A 12609-nucleotide genomic window follows, 5' to 3' on the forward strand; every position below is an offset into this window, starting at 1 on the left:
GGTCGTCCCCGGTGGAGCCCCGGTTCATCCCGGTAGAGCCCCGGTTCATCCCGGTAAATCCCGGATTACGCACCGAGGCTCCACCGGCATCATGGTGTGACTGGGCCTTTAACTAACAGAAGTTTATGGACAACTGCTTTGACTTTAAAATATTAAAAGCATATACATTGGTTAAATTGAGTTCAGCCCAGATTCAGGGAGAGGCGAAGTGTAATATTGTTTTTCGAAGCAGTTATAGCGTGTATAAAAGCTAGTAAAAACGTTTAGAAAAGTGGTACCAGAAAAGGCGGTAAGTTTTTGGGAAATCGTCACTATTGCTGTGAAGATCTCTTCATACTTTACTTAGACATACCTTTTATTATGCAACAAATACGAGTAAACGCGTCGGTGTCGGCGTTTAATTTGGTCGGTATGAATTTAATTCAATTAACACGCGTTTGATTTATGGTTACAGTAAAAGAAAGTTATTTTTTTGTTTTAATTGTTCTTCGGTCATTTATATGCATACACTGATTTCATATTGAAAATATAACATCGTTTATACTCACTGTATAATTGCGTAGACAAATTGTGTTAACTTGGTATGTTAAACATATGGTATAATTTGAATATAACGGAAAATACGGAGTTAATTTAAAATCTAAAATTTAAAGGACTTCAAAACTTTATGCATTTTATTCTTCAGACATGATTACGACGAAGTGGAAGTAGAAATGAACCAATAAAATACTTCAGCCTTTAGTAAATATGCGATTCATGGCCATGAAAACATGAATACATATGTGTTTCGCATGAAGAGGAATAAGAAGATTTTGGTATAATCTGCAATTATTGGAAAGAAACGAAATAACATGAAAGCAGCGTCAAATGCGTACACTGACCTGGAGCTATATTGGTCCCATATTACGAATTTTCAGAAGGCGCGAACCAATTAAAAGGACTTTACAAACATCAAACAGTAATGCACGAATTCCTCCACATTAAACGAGCGCAATTTGGATTATGCGTTAACAAGATGTTATATACAGCTGTAAGTGTCCAAATAAATAAAAGTGCTCACCAATCTTTGAATGTGAGTATATATGTTTTCTTTAATAATCAGTATCAATATGCATGTAAAACTGTCTGCTTACAGCAGACGTCCAATATTGCAATACTTGTGCGTTTTTATATGTATGTTTTTGTTTTAAAATAATGACTTTGTACATTGTAGTTAGAGTTAAGCACTTGCGTATATCAAAATCAAAGAAGTGCGTGAGACCGCGTGCATTTCCGTTCATGTGTTTATAACATTTAACATACATGATGTTCTCTTATAATTGTATTGATTTTGTTGTTTTCCTTTGTTTGTATTGTGCAAATTGAATTAATCTTGTGTTTTTTTCGCTTAGTTTTACTTTTGATGCGCATGATACAAATACTGTGCCCATTATGATTTTGCCTTTTCGAATTAATAATATAGTTTGATTATAGTCGCCTTAATTCAAAAAATCATAACACATATCATTTAATGTATATACTGTGCTTTTTACGTTTAATTGATTATTTTAAAATACGAATATGAATCATTTGTATTGTAATATTTTGTCTCATTAGCGTTGGTTTATATTGTTGTGTAGGCGTTAACGCTTGTGTTAACTTAAATGTATTGCATTTATGGAATAAACATATGCATTTATGTAAATCTCATTTACATACACTCATATCATTAAGTTACATATGCCATTTGTAAATATATAATATTTATCTTTCTGGTGACATTTTTGTTGTATTGACATCTGATTAATGAATGTTTAGATTGTGTCAATATTTACACATGTCTGATGTTGTGGCAATATGTACACATTTGCAATAATTCCATCGGTTTTTAAATTTATTATCTGTTCTAATATTTACCAATCTTTAGATTTATTTAATTTAAAGCAGCTTACAAACATCAGGAACATGAATAATAAATAATTTTTAATGAATGTTGAGATTTGAATAATTAAAGGGGCATTTTCACGTTTTGGTAAATTGACAAAATTAAAAAAAGTTGTTTCAGATTCGCAAATTTTCGTTATAGTTATGATATTTGTGAGGAAATAGTAATACTGAACATTTACCATGCTCTAAAATATCCATTATATGCATATTTTGACGATTTGAAAACCTAAACATTATAATAAGCCTCCGTAATTGCATGACGCGGAAGTAAAATATATGGTCTAGATTAAAGCCCCAATAGAGGTGAAAATCGTCTTTTTTTATTAAAATAAGACATTTTAATATTTCAAATAGCTGCAGTACTCAGGATTTAGGATGCTTTATCCTTAGCAAGAAGAACATATGCGATTTTATGGAAGTCTTCAAATATAATCTCTAGCCTACGAACAAATCAGTTTGTAAGCAGGGGCTTCGTGTGTTTCCTTTCGTGGTGATTTTCAAAAGTTTGATCCATTTCATTGATAGTTATTATTCTAACCTTCATAAGCTTGAAGGGTTATATGAGGGTTGTCTGTAAAGCAGTCTGCGCAGCATCTAAAGTCTGAAATATATAATTTATTAAAGAATGTAAATCATAAACAATTAAAATGTGTGGACTTTATTCACGCAATATTTTTCCATCCAGTAACAAGTCACCATGAATTGAAAACAGTATTCTTTGTTGATAATTATTTGCTTCCTCAAAGTGTTTTTCTGATGCTTTTAACAAATATTGTATTCAAGTTTAATATTATTGGACAACTTTTTTACGTTTTATAACGTTTTATTTCAACAATTTATGACATAATTTAAAGTGATTTACATTTCCATTTATAAGAATGAAATTGTAAAGAATAAAATTAACCTAGTTCAAGTCGAGTTATTGCTTAAATATCATAAATATTTAAAAGGCATATTGTTACGTATATATAAAGATAAAATATTATCATTACAAGGCACTTCGGAAGAGTCTTAATTTTCACAAACACTAAAAATATAATTGCAACTTAAGTAATTGTAAACGGACGTGTCTTATTTAATCTGCCTAAATATACGCATCCATAATAGCATGGGATATTTCGTGGGATAAGAACAGTAAAAAAGTGTTTTTTTTTCAAAATTGTAACATCGTACATTACTTTTTCAAAAGCTATTTAAGTCATTTTCGTATAAAATATGCATTTGCTTAAACATGTGTGTGGATTACATTTAAACTGGATTTAAAGTCTTAAACAAACACGATTGGTGACGGCGAATAGAATTATATCCTTTGCAAACTATGTTACGTCACTAAATCAAAATATAATTTCCAATACATTTTAAACTACAATATGATTTGTGAATCGTGTGACATTTAAATATTGCCAAATAAGTATAACAAAATCTGCTCCTTTAACGCTTGCGAGTACGACCATTGGGATCAAGAGTTAGCAAATAAATTCTAGTTACGTTTTTTTAAATCATGTTTATATTGACGTTACATATTATAAAATTATTTAAATATAAACAATCATGTTTGCTTACAAGAAATGTTACATGACATGTTGCTATACGAGACCTAATTGAAATATATTCGCTTTCATCATGAGAACGATTGTTCTCAATTCAAATAGGAACACTATGTTTTACAGGAATTCAACTTTACTGAAAGATAAATAAAATTTGCGCTTTCTTGAAATAACTTTTGTTAAATATACTGTATGCTTTCCTGTCTTTATTTTCGTAAAGTGTATACATTTAATGTTTATACATTTCATGACAACATACAATATATATGGTGCATCGTGTGATACATTTTGGTAAACGAGTTTAACATAAGTGTGTGACAACACCGATTACCGGGAATATTAACTGACGTATCTCGTGAGTCTTTTAGGTGTTCAAAGATTTACGACGCCGGCGTAAAGCTCTTGTTAAGGTATTAGTGCAACAACTCAATCACTGTTTCTACAACAGGTACTAATTTGAAACTTGGTCACTGACCACGCTCAATAATGAAGCAGAATTTTTTTCATTTTTGCTCTTAAATTCTAGTGAACGTTTGCGGTCAACTTCTCCGTATCTCTTTATTCCCTACATATATTGAATACAGCGTTACATATATCTTCATGGTCTTTATAAACATTCACAAAAGTGACCAGCTTTGAGCAGGATTATGCCGCCTTTGGTACCTAAATAAATCCGGCCAAGGTTAACATGCACGTTGAAATTCAAGCTGATGTCAGCGTGCAACAAGTAAAAAACCCCTGTAATATGTTACATGTGAATAAATAACACTTCTTCATGAAATTTTGGACATGTCTTTTGGATCATCATGCGGAGTCACTTACAAAGGCCCATAACAATTAAAATGCTAACTGTTTCGTGCAATAACCCAGTATTTCTATGTCAACTGCAGATATTGAAATAAATTGTATTTATTTGTTCAGTGTCTATTTACAAACTCACTGACCAATTCTTATAACTTTGACCAGCATCATTTTGCCCACTTTTGTTCTTTGTAAAGTTTGGTTAAAGTTTGCGTGCAACAAGTCGAACATAAATTTAGTAGTTGCAACAAGTACATATCCGTGTAATAACTACAGCTACTCTGTTAAAACTTAACAAATGCTTCGGGATCATCCCATTAGGTAACCAACCAAGGCCCAAAACTCTGAGCTAGCTACAATAAAGCACAGTTATGCCCCTTATTTTACTTTTGTACTCCAGAGTCAGGTCAGCTTTATGACTGAAATACAAAACTAGCATGGGAAACGCATTTGGACCAAAAAGAAATAGTTATCACTCAACAACTTCAGTAAGAATGATGGTATTAAGGCTCGATTGGTCATTGTCGGCTCGGGTACTACTTACATGTACCCCGGGTACTCTGAAGTATACTTACATGTACCCCGTGTACGGTAAATTTACTTAATCGTACCCGGGAAATTTAACGCTAAATCGGTCGTTGTCGGCTATTTTTTGGAATTAATTATATTTACATATATGTGATTTTATGTTTATGTTTTATGTAAAATGACATCTTTATTATCGAAACTCATACTCAAAAAGCATGTTGATGCAGATTTTTTAAAAAGAGAAGTTTTATTTAATCGGTAACGCGTTTTACGACATCTGATCTGGGGCGGAAATACTTGGGTGCAGTCTAATATCGACCGGGTACGATTAAGTATATTTACCGTACCCGGGGTACATGTAAGTATACTTAAGAGTACCCGGGGTACATGTAAGTAGTACCCGAGCCGACAATGACCAATCAAGCGGTATTAAGCTGAAATTGTGTGTGTAAGTTCGTGGTTTTGCAGTTGGTGCCAGTGGAGTCGATGTAAATTTTTCAAAAAATAGAAAATGTGTATCCCGATCGAAAAATTCAGTTTGGATAGAGGTATGGTGCTGTTATTTTGAAGATAGCTTACATGCAGACAAATGGTTGAATTGCATTTGGGGTGAGGTTGGATTGAGTTGTTTTGCTGAGTAGGTACCTTACAGATATTGCTCTCAAACTTGATTAGATTTTAGTTAAATAAATTTGTACTTTATTGCAAATGTCCTTGGTTTGTTCACATTTCTGGTTTTAATTTATGAACTTTAAGCTTTACGTTTACATTTATCACATGCTATACCTTGTTTTCCATGTAATATTACCTGGATATTTTGTGTGTGTTTTTTATCTCAAACGTTTTTTCTATTGTTTTGAGCGTTTTGATAAAAAAAAATGTGTTTGAATTGCCAATCGCTGTACGCTATTTTGCTGAAATGCGATTGTAACTTTCAAATCCTTTGCTAAAGAACGGATTTGTCATTTCATACCTTAATTTATTAAAACTTATTAAATACGTCTTTTAACTTTTAACAACTGCACAAGTTGAGTGATTTAAATGAGCTGCATAATTCAGAACTCTTTTTTTCTAAAAACTTTGCGTTCATGCATGCATTTTCCTGAACAAAGCCTTTAAATTTCTGAAACTGCTTTCACAACATAAGGCTCCGCAAATGATTTGATGCAGTGTTAACCACGCAGTGTTGTCTTCTTTGTTTATAGAAACAAATTTGCTGATCGAGGTAAGATTACAGATAATTGATGTGTTTTGAGAGAAAAAGAAATACTCAGTAAATACATTGTGTTCCTTCTTTTCAGCGGTGCGTTGGTATCCAAAAGCATGTTACTTATAATTTTAATTCATTTACAAACAAAACACTTTAGTTCTACCAATTTATTATACTTTTTTGCATTATGAGCATACTTATCTTACATCATAATTGAAATAATTTAGACCACACAATATGTAAAGCACACGTCGCACAATATATTGAAACAAATAATTTAACAACACATATTTCTTGAACAAATTACATACTAGTTAAAACATAACATCATTTTTGTCAAAATAAAGCCAAATAACGAAAATACTGCTAAATTATTCAACGTCGTTTAAGTATATGCTGTTAAATATATAATATATATTTTATAATACATTTTTTTACGGAGAGCTTTCACATTTACTTAGAAAAAATTAAATAACAGTACGATACAAATTTGATTAATCGAGAGAAGTACAGACAATTCTTACAAAATAGTTTCGGACTATAAAAATATGACACAAATAACTCATTTACATACACACTATAGCAAGATATTAATTAATTTCAAGCACTGTCATGAAGAACGCACCACATTCATTAAATATCCAGTGGTAATAAAAAAACAAACACATATATGAAATTTCCGGTATTAATGGAATAATCATTCGATAGGTCAAATTCGCATATCCGTCGATAAGAATTTCTTATCATCGTAGCCTTGTATATGAAGTTAGCAGAATAACAAATATTCTCGTACAGTTTTAACGCTCATTAAAATTGAGGAACCAACACAGATCGCACAGCTGCTCATTAACGGAACAAAGAAGGAACATGGACGACCTGCCGAAAAAGAATTATACACTGGATTAAATTTGAAACATCATGCTTATCAAAAAACGGCAAAGGAGAAACCTCTTGGGACTGCTTTAAATATGAGATTGGGTGTATTTACAATAGTAATAAATAAAGGACCAGATACTGTTCGGTATAAGACGCTCGGTAAAGGGTGCTGCTGCGGAAAAAAATAGGAAGATTGGGATCAGGAGCATCTCTAAAGAGAGCGCTAGAGAAATTAGATAGCTCTTATGGAATTTTTGACACCCAGGGTAGCATAATGAGAAAATCTTACTCATGAAGGCAGAAATCAAATGATTCAGTTGAAGTTTTCGCCTCCCGCATTGAAGACCTGTTTGACAAGGGAGTTGAACTTGGAAGTTGTCGATTATTTAAGACACATTTGATGAAAATGTAGTGTACGCTCGACTCGGGAAACATTTAAAACAGATTTGTGCCCACTTATGTGACTAGAAAAGATGTTATGATAAATTCAAATATGAAGTACGAACGATACAGCTTGACCAGGAAATAGAAAGACGTGAGAAGAAGCGATATAATTCTGCAGGGAAAGTATTAAATAAGAAGATGAAACAGTGAAGCTTTTGAACCAACTCAATGATCGGGTCGCCAAGATAAAACAGCAACAACAACAGCGACAATCGCATCAATTTGATATGCATTGAAACCATGATGTTCACGTACCGGCATATGAGCCGCGAGATTCTATGTAAGGAGGTTATCGCGGAATGAGTAAACATGGCTTCAGAGGTCAAGGCGCTTATAGACAGTGGCGTCCACGGAGATCCATAACATTTTCTCACACTTGTTTTATTTGTAACAAAACGTGACACTTTCAGAGAAATTGCCCTACCATACTTAAATAACTTGTTTGTTCCAACTGCAAGGAAAATGGTCATATTAAACGAGACTTCCCAAACTTCTAAGTGCCCGTGTTGGTGGAACCCTAGAACTCGTAAAAATGATCCCGAATTAATTGGAGAAACCAATATGGTTAATATAACTGTTGGAAATAAACCGACCAGATCTTTATTGGATACCGGTAGTGTAGTAAGCTAAGTCTCACAGACATTTTAGCAAGAACATCTTTCTTCTATATCGTATCATCAACTAGTAGGACATATTTAAAACATTGATGGAGAAAATCTACCTTATACAGGATACATCGGGACTGATATTACTGTTGAAGACGAACTGTCTGACTCTATATATTCACCCTGCCTTCTTCTTGTAACAACTGACAGCCGATATTCAGGAAGGACCAACGTACTTCAAGAATTGATGAAATATTACTCCAAGAAACATAGGGAGAGTCGTTTACAGATAGCTCTACTACGTAACCCATTTTTTTTATCATTTAGGGCTTTGTATGTGAGAGATAGAGCTTTAAGAAGGAAAATAAATAAATTAGCTGTTTTCAAATGTGCAGCACCATAGCAGATAAATATCTACCCAAATCAATCCATGAATATTGTGGGATATACTGATCAAGAGTTGCAGTATCCTAAATGCAAGAATGTGATGATTGTGCTACTCCACTTATTGATGTACCACCAACTGTGATCCAATACACTGGGCAGAAGAGACAACACGTTACGATTTACTTGCTAATGTTACTACAATCATGTTGTCTTACAACCTCATGCCATCGTATGTTAGATTCAACCTGCGACAGTCACATATGAAGCTTTTGACAAGATCCACGAAAAGAGAGGGAATATAATTGAGACATTGAATGTAGATCCAGATAATATACTAAAACCAGATCAGAAACAGCAATTGATTGACCTACTTAGAAAATATCAAGCCATTTTATGAACATGAGATAATGACATTGGAATCTGTAACAGAATTAAACACAGGATTAACTAAACTAATGATATACCTTTCAAACAACAACATCGTCGCATCCCTCCGTTCATGATTGAAAAAGATTGCAACCATATTGAACAACTATTAGCAGCTGATGTTATAAGACTGTCTAAATCTCAATACACTTCAAACGTTGTGCTGGTACGCAAAAAGAACGATAAACTACGTCCTTGCGTCGACTACCGCCAGTTGAAACAGAATTACCATTAAGGACGCGTTCGCACTGCTACGTATGAAAGAGATCTTCAACTGCCTTCACGGTTCCCAATACTTCAGTACTATAGAAATGAAGTCTGGTTACCACCAGGTGGAGGTTGAAGAGTCTCACAAGAAACGAACTGCATTCACTGTCGGTTACCTGAGATTCTATGAATACGTGTCGATGCCATTTGGTATTACGAATTCACCAGCAACATAATAACGTATAATGCAAGATATACTTGGTGACTATCACATGCAAATATGTTTAATATATTTAGCCGATTTTATTATCTTCAGTGACTCGTTCGCACAACATCTAGAGCGATTAGACCATATTTTGGCTAGAATACACGAGGCCAACTTGAAATTAGCCCCTGAAAAAAGTGTTTCTTCTTCAAGCCCATTATCAGTTTACGTGGACATGTCGTAAGTGGACTTTCATCAGACCAAGCAAAGATAAAGAAGGTGATGAACTGACCTGCTCCAACTAAATCAGATGAACTGATGTCATTTATAGCATTTGCAGGGTACTACCGTTGTTTCATCAAAGGATTCAGCGGCATAGTGATGCCTTTGAATGAATTATTGCCACTTACTTCATCCAAGAAGAATGCTTAAAGGACTACAAAACCAGAATCGAAATAGACAAAGGCAGTATTTAATCATTTGAAAGAGCGGTTTTCCACAAATCCGGTTCTGGCATATCCAGACTTCACACTTCCGTTTGAAATACATACTGACGCTTACAGTACAGCATAATGTGCAGTATTATATACACCATACATTTAAATATGCCAGTGTATATGAATCTTCTTGAGGTGACAGAAGATCTAGGTAAAGCACTTGCACAAAAAGAACACAGAGAGATCCGAAGAACACAAAGAGAAGATTCTCAGATCGAGAAGTGACGTATTGCAGTGATTGATAAACAAATCCCTTACAAATACTTGACTGGACATGACTATGAAGTAGTCAAATATCATATGCACATTTAACCAAACAATACTTACCTCCATAAATGCAATCTTGTTCCGTCAACATTCTGCGATTTTTGGTACTTGCATTCAGAAACCAATACCCACGTTTTGGGGGATTGTCATTTCATTCAAAAAATGTGGATCGATATAAAAAAATCTTTATTTACAACAAGTTAGAAAAGTTGGAAAACATCGAACTATATAATTGCTATATTTTGCAATTATATCATTCTGCAATTTGACAACAGCTAATTCTAACAATTCACAAAAACTACATATATTTTATACTCGCTGAGAGCCTTTTATGCCCAATTAGTATGCCAACCATAAAAACAGGTTTAAATATCTTTTTAACATAGGTACAACTACATTAAAGCAACTTTTAATTATTATTTTTTTGGCATTGTTTTAAACATGTTTTACCCACATCAACCATATTCCTTATAGATGCTGTGTACCATAACGAGAATCGGGAAAAATGTTTAAACAAATAATATATGTTTGTGTATTTTCAAAAATAATCTGTGTTATGCGAAATATATCATGTTTACGAGGGAAGTCAATCAAAGCATTGTAGGCGCTGGAGGCCTGGGGCTAGATTTAGTGTGCTTGGGAAGAAGTTAAGTAACTAAACTTAAGTAAATGTAAACGTTTGACTGCTTTAAAAGCTTTATAGAGGCCGTGTCTGAAAAATAGGTAAGTAAAGCAATTCAGCCGCCAGGTAACTTTTTTTTATGAAAAAACAAACTGTGTCCATAGGACACGCATGCACCCCCCCCCCCCTCCCTCCCTATGTCACGGACCCCAAAACGGCCATTACGCGGCAATAATTCTGCTAAAATTAATTGTAGCTTAAATTCCTTCCTTTACGATCATTTACACATTTAGTATATTAATCCATGAACATTTGAGCAAATTACCCCTAGTGGTGCAAAAGGAGTTGCGTTCACAAGATCCGGACCCCAAAATGACCATTAAGGGGGCCATAATTCTGCTGATATTAATCACAGCAAAAATTCCTTCCTTAATGGTCATCTACACATTAAGATTATTCAACCATGAACATTTGAGCAAATTCCACCCAGTGGTAAAAGAGGAGTTCCATTCACAAGATTTCGAGACGTAAGTACGGCTGGACGGACAAGTGGAACGCGATATGCCACCCACTTTGTAAGGGGGCACAATAAAAGAGGTTACTGTAAAGGGACTTAATCTACATGTATTTACCCTAATGCAGTTGTGAAATCTCAAGGTCAAAGTCAAATAAGAAATGTCACCAATGAAACTTATACTCATTTCTCACACTAGTCGGTGTTAAAGAGTTGACCCTTACATTTGCCTTTGTGACCTGTAAGCGGGTTCTGCTTATTGAGGTCATAAAGATGCATATACATCTAAAGCTTGGAATCTGCAAGTAAAAGAATTCCTTGGTAGGGCATTTTTGACGATGCTGGAACAGCATCGTCTAAGGTATGATAACCATCAACAAATTCTTCACAATGGCGACCTATGTAAAAGACCGAGCCAGTCCGATTAAGATAACTCGATTTTTCAGTTACTTCCCTTGGCATGCGCCACTGCGTAGGAGATTGCTCGTTTATTTTCATTGATAACATTCTCCTAGCAGAGTTGTCGTTCGTGTTTCAACATTCAACAATGGCCGCCCCCGTGAGAGTCTCGATTCAAAACTTTCATACTGCATAAATTGGCTTTTTTCGCTATTTAGAAGCTGTCATTTATGATATATGAATTATTTATTCACTAAATCTCCGCTAATGACAACAATGGATGGAATTCGAAGGATATATTCGATGTGAATGGATCACTTTCTACAACAATGGCTTCGCCCATGAGAGACTTGATAACACTCGTGTCAAAACTTTCTTACAGCTTAAATCGGCTTGTTTCGCTATTTAGTAATGCAACACTAAATGGAATTCGAAGGATATATTCAATGTGAAATGAAGCACTTTCTGGATCTCGACATATTGACAAGACAAAACTGGCATACTGATGATACTGGTATTTTTAGTTATCAATTTAAGTCTTAGTTTGCTTTATAAATTTTGTTCGAGCATTTTGCGACTTATTGAATGGCTATGATACCCGATATCAACAGCTCATATGGGATTTGCATATCACCAAGCTGTCCTGAAATACAACATTGATTACAAACTCTTTACTCAAATTACTGGTTTGTATGAATTCTTTCTTCTTTCTATTAAAGTAGTTGATATCATAGTCCAAATAATTGGACGTAATTTACCGTTTAGTCCATGTATATCGACCTCATATTTATAGGAGTAGATATTATGTTAAAGGGGCCTTTTCACAGATTTTAACATGTTTTGAAGTTAGTCATTAAATGCTTTATATTGATAAATATAAACATCCGATATATAAAGCTCCAGTTAAAAATCCAGAATAAATTTTTTTTTAAAAGTAGTCCGCCGCAGGGCTTGAACCAGCGACCCCCTTAGTCCTGGAGTAAAAACGCATTAGCCTGCTCGACTTTTCTTCCAAGTATAAATGGTTGACGTATTTTATACCTAATATAAGCAATCTTCGTAGTTTCACACAATTAAACAACAACAACATAACTCTCCAAATTATTCAATCGTTTCGCGTTGCAACGCTTTATAATTTTTAAATCGTT

At 34.1% G+C, this 12609-nt stretch overlaps 1 protein-coding gene across 1 annotated transcript in view; it reads right to left on the reverse strand.

Moving 5' to 3' along the window:
- The window catches only part of LOC127873236 (signal transducer and activator of transcription 1-like), a 186333-nt gene that overhangs the window by 106083 nt on the left and 67641 nt on the right, over nucleotides 1-12609 (reverse strand). The window lies entirely within an intron of this gene.

This window comes from Dreissena polymorpha, chromosome 3 (genome assembly GCF_020536995.1).
Source record: "Dreissena polymorpha isolate Duluth1 chromosome 3, UMN_Dpol_1.0, whole genome shotgun sequence".
In the NCBI taxonomy this organism is placed as follows: Eukaryota; Metazoa; Mollusca; class Bivalvia; order Myida; family Dreissenidae; genus Dreissena; species Dreissena polymorpha.